The following is a 9,861-nucleotide window of genomic DNA, read 5'->3' as shown; positions in this document are numbered from 1 at the left end:
ATAATTTCACTTGAATAAAGTAATCCTACTTGCACTATGATTCTTAATTACATTTGGCTATCCCATTTAGAAAAGGAATCCTACATGCACTTGTTAATTGAAGACATATACTTTGATAATGACTCCTAATAATATTTGGCCAAGAAGAGATTACAAGACAAGGACTCTTTGATTAATTTTGGAAAAGTTTTTATGCTAGAAAAATAATACATAATAGTAAAGGCTAAAGAGTTTAGATTAAAGATGGACTCATGTAATTTTATCTCCAAAGCTTAAATGTGAGGTAATTACATGGTCTTAGATATTCAAGCTTAGCTAAACCATCCTTCAAGATTGCACGACACATGGATTAACAAGATCATATCGAGGAAGTCTTATTTGGCCAAGGCAATCCAAGAAGCAAGGCTCCACATTCAGCTAACTCATTTGAAGATCAAGATAAAGCTTATCACGTAAAGTTTGGATAGAACAAAGACTTATAATCCTAATCCCCATTATAGCCAAACCTGTCATTATAAATAGGAGGCTCTCTCTTGTATCCAAAGACATAATTCACCTTTTTATTTCTTCTTTTTATTTCTTAGTTTCAATTTCTCTACTTTTTCTATAGTTTTTTATAGTTTGGCTAAAGTGATAGATTTGCCATAACAAAGTTCTTTTGTAATTCTTTTCTAAAATCAAAGTATTCTTTTATTTTCAAGATCTCTTCCTTTAAAGCTTTCTTATACAATTTTGGTTTATAATATAATTTGCAATCTTGCTTTTATTTTTGGTTATTCAAGTTTCTTTCTTTAAATCTTTTCTTCCAAGCATTCGATTTATATTCAATCTTTGCTATAATTTTTCTTTTATGCTATTTACAATTTTAAGCCATAATCATCCAATCTTTCTTCTTTCAAAGCTTTTTAGTTATATTTGACCACATTTAAGATTTCCAAGTGACTGTTGGAAAGATAAATCTTGGCCTATACAATAATTCTTTATATTTTCTTTCAATTGTTTTCTTTGTAAACAATCAATCTTTTCATTAGTTTAGATATAAGGCTTGTAGTAGTTAATCACCTTTGGTAATTGATTCCACCTAATAATTCAATTATATAATCCTCATGGGATGATTCTCTACTCACTCACTACTATTACTTGATTACAATTTGTGCACTTGCATACATTACAAAAAGTAGCAATCAAGTTTTTAGTGCCATTGTCGGGGATTATATCAGTGTTCAAGATCAATATCAATAAGGATTTCTACTCTCTTGTAATCTAAATATTTTACTTTTATTTGTTTAAACTATTTTGGTATTTTGTTTGTTTGGATGAGTAAATCTCATAATGTTGATTTAGCTCCACTTGACAAGGAAATTGAAAGAACTCTTAGGTGTTTATGAAGAGAGCAAACAACACTTTTTACTTTAACTTCAATGGCAAATGCTAACAATAAGAGATAAAGAATGTTGAAGGACTATACTATTCCTATTATAGATGGATTCCAACCATCCATGAGAAGGTTGACGATTCAAGCAAATAACTTTAAGATAAAGCCTTTGATTATTTAGATGGCCCAAACTTCTATACAATTTGGAGGGTTACATAATGATGATCCAAATCTTCATATTTCTAATTTTTTAGAATTATGTGATATGTTTAAATGTAATGGTGTTTTCAATGATGTAATTAGACTAATTAGACTAAAGCTTTTTTCTTTTTCTTTCAAGGACAAGGCGAAAAGTTTGTTATCTTTTTTACCATCCAGTTTATCACCACATGGAATGATTTGGTACAAAAGTTCTTCACAAAAATTTTTCCATCTACCAAGGCAACCAAGATGAGGAATGGAATAACTATATTTATGCTAGTAGATCACGAAAATTTATATGATGCTTAAGAGAGATTCAAAGAATTATTGCACAAGTGTCTACACCATGGTCTCCCACAATGATTACAAATTTAGATCTTCTATAATGGATTGATACCATCTATGAGAACCACTCTTGATTGAGCTACTAGAGGAGTCATAATGAGTAAGATAATGTTACAGGCATATGAATTGATATAAGAGATGGCGGTAAATAATTACCAATGGGGTATAGAATAAAAAGTACATAAAAAATCTGTTGGTGTTTATAAGCTTGACACTTTCACATCAATTACCTCATAGTTAGCTAGCTTGGGTAAGAAAATTATACTTTAGGAACCTAATCCCTAATTTTCCCTGTTCACGTCATCTAAAGCCCTTTTGTTACATGTGAAATTTGTGAAGGACCATATGCTATTGATAAATGCCAATTTAGGATAAAAACAATTTAATATGCACAATAATCCAAGCCTGCCTATAACCCATATAGTAACACTTATAACCTAGGTTGGAGAAACCACCCAAACTTTTCTTGAAATCAAAACTAACCTAACCATCAAACCACTAACCAAAATTCAAACTTTTGCCCAAATCCACCACCATACAATCCACCCTAAGAAAAGAAAACAATCTTTGAAGAGAAATTGACCCAATTGATGTAAACCTAAAACTTCACCATATAAAGCCAAGTTGCATCTATAAAGAACCTTGAAAACCAAATAAGCCAACTAACTCATGCCATAGCTAATCACCAACTAGGTAAAGCTTTGCCTAGTAATACGAATCCAACCCAAAAAAATAAGACAATGGAGCATGCAATGTCGTGTATTCTTATGAAGGGGAAGAGATATATTATTTTGATGATGATGATTTGCCAATATAACATGTAAGTTATGACCAGATAAAAAAAATAACATGCATCAATTGATAGGATTTGTCCTGAGAATGTTAGTGCTTAGAAGCTAAGAAAAAATATACGAGATGGTGGAGTCTTAATAACTTTATTACCATAATTAAAATTTCATGGCATTGATTTAGTGACATCTACATTACATGTATGGTGTTCGCATTGTTGTTTGAACAAGTAAATGTACATAATTTGGTGAATATTTGAATCATGGTATGGCAACTGCATTATTGTTTAGGACATACATTTACATCATTCAGTGAGAATTTGGATTGCTACATTTGCATCATTTAAAAGGCAATTGCATTGATATCATGACATTTATCACATACAAAATTTTGACTTTGGTTGGAGAAAATGTTTGACCTTTGGATCCTTGAATGAGGAAAATCTTTTGTGATGAGATTTTTTTTACAAGGAAAACATTTCACACTTTTAAAGTTATAGATCCTTTTATTAAAGGAGTTTTTTTTTTCATAAATAACCATGATTTATAAGACTTGAAGCATAATCATTAAGTTTTTCAAATGAGAATCTTTGAAATTTTGATTGTAAATCTCTAAAATTTATCAAATATGAATCTTTGAAAATTTGGATATGAATCCCTAAGTTTTTCGAATGAAAATTTTTAACTTATGGGCTTGAATCTCTAAAACTTTTGAATGAAAATCTTTGAATTTTAGATGTAAGCCTCAAAATCTTTGATGCGAATCCATGACTTTTTCAAATATGAAACTTTAAATTTTGGATGTGAATCACTAACAAAAATCTTTAAAAGCAAATATTTGAATCTTGTATGTGGATTTACAAATTTTGGATCTTTACAATGACAAAGTTGAAATTCTTGCGAACTTAAAATTCTTGCAAAACTACAATTCTTGTGAATATGAAATTCTTGTGCATCTAAATTCTTGTGAATTTGAAATTCTTGCTAACCTGAATTCTTTGCGAATCTTCAAATCTTTGTGAATCTTTGAGTCTTAATAAATCTTGGAACCTTAGCAAATCTTAGAGTCTTTATGAATCTTGAAACCTTTACAAATCTTAAAATCTTTGCAAATCTGGGACTCTTTGCAAATCCTGGAATCTTTACAAATCTTTATAAATCTTGAATTTTTTGTAAATTTTAATCCTTTCCAAAACTTTAACCTTTTGCGAATTTGAAACCATTGTGAAACTTTAATCTTCTGTGAATTTTGATCATCTGTGAAACTTAAATCTTTTGCAAATTTTGAATCTTTGTGAAACTTAAACCTTTTACAAATTTTTGAATCTTTGTAAAACTTGAATCATCTGGCAAATTTTTAAATCTCTGATCTTTGCTAATCTTGAGTATTTTGTGAAATTTATTTAGCATTTTACAAATTATTGAATCTTTTATGAATCTTAGAGTCTTTGAATCTTTAAATTCTTATTATGGAACCCTGCAAATCTTTGAAGTATTATGAATCTTTGAATTTAATGATAAACCCTTCAATTTTCAAATTGTGAACCTTTGGATTTCAACTTGAGAGTTTTTTTGTGAATTTCCAATTTCTCTTGACCCAAACAAAATGAACATCTTTTAATCTTTGTACAATTCCTATTTCACAAAAAAAAAGTACACAAAGAAGGGCAACTATAAACACCACATTTTGTCCAAAAGACTTTTTTGGATTTAAAATGGGTCTTTGACTATAAATTATGCCCAATTAGAAAACTTTGGGCCCAATGGGATAAAAGCCCAAAAATTTTAATTTGATTTGATTTTGTTTTTGGTTTACTTTTACTTTTTAGTCAAAGGTTAAAAAAGAAAAAGAAAAAGTTAGAAAATCCCAAAACAAAAACATGAGATTTTCCACCAAGATTTGTATCCTAGATTCAATCTTTGAGGCTTAATGATCAAGGCATTTATGGAAAGTTTGTAGCTTAATTCATGTAAAGCAAATTCATAAATAAAATTAATTCACAAAAAAAAAATCAAATCAAATCAAATCATGATGAAATCACGAGTCTGGTGGAGTTTATTTTTTTTCCCAAATTGAAAAAGCATGAATCCTTATATAAAGGACTCAAATTTGTGATTAAGAGGGAAGAGGCGAAGGCAATTGGCAATCGTTAAAATTAAGCAATAAACATAAGAAAATTAAGCAATTAGAGTTGGAATTTTTTTTGTTCTAAGTTTCTAGTTTTTCTAGATTTTTTGGAGTCATACTTAAGTTTTTGGGATTTTTGGGTTTTGGGTTTCTAGTTATTCAATTCTGGAGTTCTTAAAATTGGTTTTGGGGTTCAATTCTTGGTGTTTTAGAAGTAGTTTTAGGTCTTGGGGAATTTTAATTTGATTTCTAGAAATGTTGAAAATTTTCTAGGTTTTCATTTAATTTATGGGTTTGGTGTTTTGTTTGAATTCAATAAGTTGTTGCGATTGTTGGATTTGATTCTTGGGTTTGGGTGAAATTTGTTTAAGATTTTTGTAATTTTTGAATTTATGGTGTTTGTTGGGATTGTGTTGAATTTGTTTGAATTTCTAGATAATTTTTGGATTTCTTTGAATTTTTTAGTGAGTATTTAAGTTTTCTGACAATGTGGATAGGGGTTAGAGGTAGAATTATGCTTGGTTTTGGGTTTGTGAAATTTTTGGGAAAAGTTTGAATTTTTGAGCTACTGGTTAAATTTTTCGATGCCCAAATCTAGATTTCTTAGCCAGATTTTGGAATCAACTATTGGTTTCTATAAATTCTTGAGTCTTTCGATAGGATTTCTAAAGAGAAAGAGGAGAGAAATTAAACTAGTAAGAGAAACAGCCAAGGCAGCATGAGGAAAAAAGTTTTTTTTTTTTGCTTTTATAGTAATCCCATATGACATTGTATTGGGAGTGCTAACCCGTAGTTAAACCTAAGGAGATTCGCTCACGACCCATGTCCTAACTTGGCTCGAAGCACAGGTTTCCTATTTTCTAGTTTCTTTTATTTTTCAATTTTGATTTTCTTTTTCTTTGGTTTTGATTATTTTTATTTTCTATTTTTTATTTGTCTTTTTATTATTTTAAATGTTAATTAAATTTTAAAAAATGAGAAAAAGAAAAAGAAAAAAACTTTGATAGGATTTTAATGGGTTAAAAATTGTTTTTTAATTTTACCAAATTATTGGAGAATTTCATAATATAATTTTTTTTATAAAATAAAAATTTTCAATCATACCAAACTATTGAAAAATTTAAATCTTAAATTAAGTCTTATTAAACTATTGAAGAATTTAATGAATTTTTTAATAAAAAAATTAATAATAATAAATTTTCAGTCTTACCAAACTATTTAAAGATTTAAAATTTGAATTAAATCTTACTAAACTATTGGAAGATTTAGTGTGTTTTCTTAAAGTAAATTTTATAAATGAGTTTTCAAATAAAATCCCACCAAACTATTAGGGGATGCGCATCAAAGTAAAATCTTACTAAATTATTAGAAGATTTTACTAATTATTTTCTAAATAAAATATATTAATGAAGCCGACGATAGAGCCTCTTTAGAGTGAGATATTAGTCTCCATGGATACTCTTATGGTGAGCAAATTATCTTACATTGCTATTGAACTATTAGAGTAATTTTTAGATCATTTCCCAATGATTAAATTATTTGGTAAACTATAAAGATGTTTTAAGGCTTGAATAACTTGAAATCAAATTGGTACCATCCTTTGGATAGGCACTATGATGGTGCTATAACCTTTCTCACGTGTAATCACACTCTCAAACTTAAATCTAGTTTCGTAGACTAGAATCTATCATTTAAAGATATCTAAGTTAAGCCTGGAACTTCTCTTTAAAATGTGACAAATTCAGTTAGGTGGCTAACTACACCTAAATAAAAAAGAGTGATAGCAACTTTTTAAATTTATGTCTAGGATAGGTCCATGAATCTATACGTTATGATAGGTTCGTAAAGAAACCCAAAGAGTGTTGGAAAATGTTCTAGTAAAAGTGGGTATGTATGCTTTTCTTGTGTATTTCACTAGATTACGCATGGAAAATAGTGAAACACCTATGTTGTTAGGTAAACCATTCCTCATGACCTTTAGAGCCTTGATAGATGTATACAGTTATGAGGTCACTTTAAGATTTAAGGATAAGAGGATAACTTTTAAAACTAAACAAAGTATCCTTAGGGATGATGAAGATGTACAAGCTATGTTTGTGGGTTAAGGAAAAACCTAATGTTAGGAAACCTAATCGAATCCGCCAACCCATGAGTCAAAAATCAAAAACCCACTTATTCAAGTCACAATGCCCTAATTCTTGCAAATCTATGGTCAATCTTCGAAGTCCTAAACTGAATGTCCTAATGGTAACCTTAATTTCAATTTATGTGATACCTGTAAGAAGAGTTAGTACCCTTCCTAAAGCTAAATCTGTATATGTGATACCTCTAAGGTAGGAGCAATAAGGGAAGCTCTTTCCTGAAGGAAAGAGGTACTTTTAGACATCTAGGTATGGTCAAGCTTGACCAAAACTAATGCTACTTGGGAGGCAATGCAAGTTCTAAATTAATTGTTAAGTTTGTATTTATTTGTTTTCTTTATTTTATTAGGACAGGTATGCTTTTATCTTTTTGTTGTTTTTAAGTTGTTTTTAAATTGTTTTCTTAGTGATGAAGAGATGTAAAGAGATGCCTAAAGAAGAACTCATGTTTCAACCTTAAAGAAAAACAAAGATTGGGGAATATTTCTTTTTCTCTAATTCTTAAATGTTCTATTTGAAATATTGTTTAAATTAAGTGTGGAAGAAAAAGAATGCTTTTCCAACTAAAAATTGTTTTGCAAAAATTTTCCTATATGCTTTGTTTTCAAACCAAGTTGACTTGTTATAATCATTATGATGCTAACATAGTTGACTTTTCATGAATTAATCAAGAATGACTTTAGTATGAAATTAAGAAAAGTATGAATGTAGTAAAGCATGAGATGATTTCTTTAGTATGTTTTTCAATTGAGTATGAATCTTATACTTTGTGCATTTTAGTCTTGATCTTTGATACACATCCATTTTTGTGGAAAACAAGTAAGATATCAAGTTGCATAAAAATTTGAAGGTATAAGTATGACTTTAAAATTTACCTACTCAACCTTCGAGGTGAAGTTCTAGACTATACTTAGCTTAAAAAGTGATCTATGCATTCTTTGGATCATTTGAGCCTTTTCAAGCCCACCTTTAACAATGCATCCCTAGTTTTTTATTCATTGCCTTTATATATATATATATCATTTTCTTTGTTATTATTTAGCAACATTAATAAACCCAAGCCTTTTCATCAAATTATTCCCCTTTTTGTTATTACCTAACCCAATAATGCTTACGCATACGGATAACTCATGAGAACAAATCTATACATTTGGCAGGAAGGGAAGCATAAGGAAATTAAGGAAATAAAAAAAAAAGCTCAGCAAAAGAGAAAATAAAAGCCAAAATGTCTAAAGCGAAAAATGGTAGTGAAAAAAATGCCGAAATAAAAAGATGCCTTAAGTTTTGAAAAGTTCAAGTTTTCAAATCGAGTCAAAATTCCCAAAAAATTTCAAGAAAAACAACCAAAGGGTTTTTTAAGCCTAAAAATTTCCTTTTTCCTACCTTGACCCAAGCTTTATATTACAAGCCTACAAGATCTTTTGATCTTGAGTTAAGTATGTAAGTCTAACATTAGTAGAGAGGGAATGAGAAAAGTAAACATATGAAGTGTATTCTATCTTTAAATTGATATGTGATGGCATATGTTGCCTACTTTTTATTTAGATTGTATGTATAGATTAAAGATGGATTAACTTCACATGCACAAGAGTTATATGAGATTGAAAGCTTACTTTGGAATAAGTTTTTTGTTTAGCTATGTTTATAACTATCTTTGTATTATGCTATAATGAATGAGTGATGATTTGTGTGACTTTGACTTTTTATGCATTTATATTATTTATTAGTATAGCTGATTTGAGAATTTTGCTTGAAGACAAGCAAAAAGCAAGTGTGAGAATGTGATAGCAGTAAAATATAGATTACAAGTTTTTTTAGCTCAAAAATTTTGAAATTTGAGTGAATTAAGTGCTTTAATACGTATTTTCTTGATCTTTAAAATTCAAGTGTATGAGACATGAAAACCATACAAGCCCATTAAGTTTATGCAAGATTAGGTTTATCCTAATTCTTGTAATTTTTGACCATGCAAAAACCAAGATTAGTCAAATCATATTGTTATTAGGACTCCTAATTTTAGTTGGATAAAGGAATCCTACTTGCATTATGATTCTTAATTACATTTGGCTATCCTAATTAGAAGAAGAATCGTACACGCACTTGGTAATTAAAGACTAATACCTAGACAAGGACTCCTAATGATATTTGGCCAATGAGAGATTTTGCAAGACAAGGGCTCTTTGATTAATCTTGAAAGAGTTTTTATGCTAGAAGAACACTACATAAGGTTGAAGGTTAAAGAGTTAAGATTGAAGATGGATTCTTGCAATTTTATCTCAACAGTTTAAATGTGATGCACTACATGGTCATAGATATTCAAGCTTAGCTGAACCACCCTTCAAGATTGTAAGATCAAGATTACACGACACATGGATGAACAAGATCACACCAAAAAAATCTCATTCGGCCAGGGCATTCCAATAAGCAAGGCAATTTGGCCAACTTCCTTGAAGATCAAGATAAAGCTTATCATGAATAGTTTGGATAGAATAAAGACTTGTAATCCTATCCCCATTATAGGAGAACCTACCATTATAAATAGAAGGCTCTTTCTTGTGTCCAAAGACACAATTCACCTTACTATCTCTTCTCTTTATTTCTTAGTTTTGATTTCTCTAGTTTTTCTATAGTTTTTTGTAGTTTGGCTACGGTGATAGATTAGCCATAACAAAGTTTTTTTGTAATTTTTCTAAAATCAAAGCATTCTTTTATTTTTAAGATTTTTTTCGTTAAAACTTTTTTACATAATTTCAATCTACAATATCATTTACAATCTTGCTTTTATTTTTAACAATTCAAGTTTCCTTTTTTAAATCTTTTCTTACAAGCATTTAGTTTATATTTAATCTTTGTTATAATCTTTCTTTTATGCTATTACAATTG

General features: G+C 29.2%; 1 non-coding gene across 1 annotated transcript; it reads right to left on the bottom strand.

Annotated features, from left to right (window-relative positions):
• Positions 1–1,822: 1,822 nt before the first annotated feature.
• Positions 1,823–1,929, bottom strand: LOC149516802 (small nucleolar RNA R71). Its single transcript, XR_016345411.1, has one exon. It is a non-coding gene; the product is annotated as a small nucleolar RNA R71 (small nucleolar RNA).
• Between the last annotated feature and the right edge of the window lie 7,932 nt (positions 1,930–9,861).

Source organism: Durio zibethinus, chromosome 9 (assembly GCF_047325235.1).
Source record: "Durio zibethinus cultivar Kanyao isolate XHJ-2024 chromosome 9, ASM4732523v1, whole genome shotgun sequence".
In the NCBI taxonomy this organism is placed as follows: Eukaryota; Viridiplantae; Streptophyta; class Magnoliopsida; order Malvales; family Malvaceae; genus Durio; species Durio zibethinus.
This window is presented reverse-complemented; position numbering and strand designations above follow the sequence as displayed.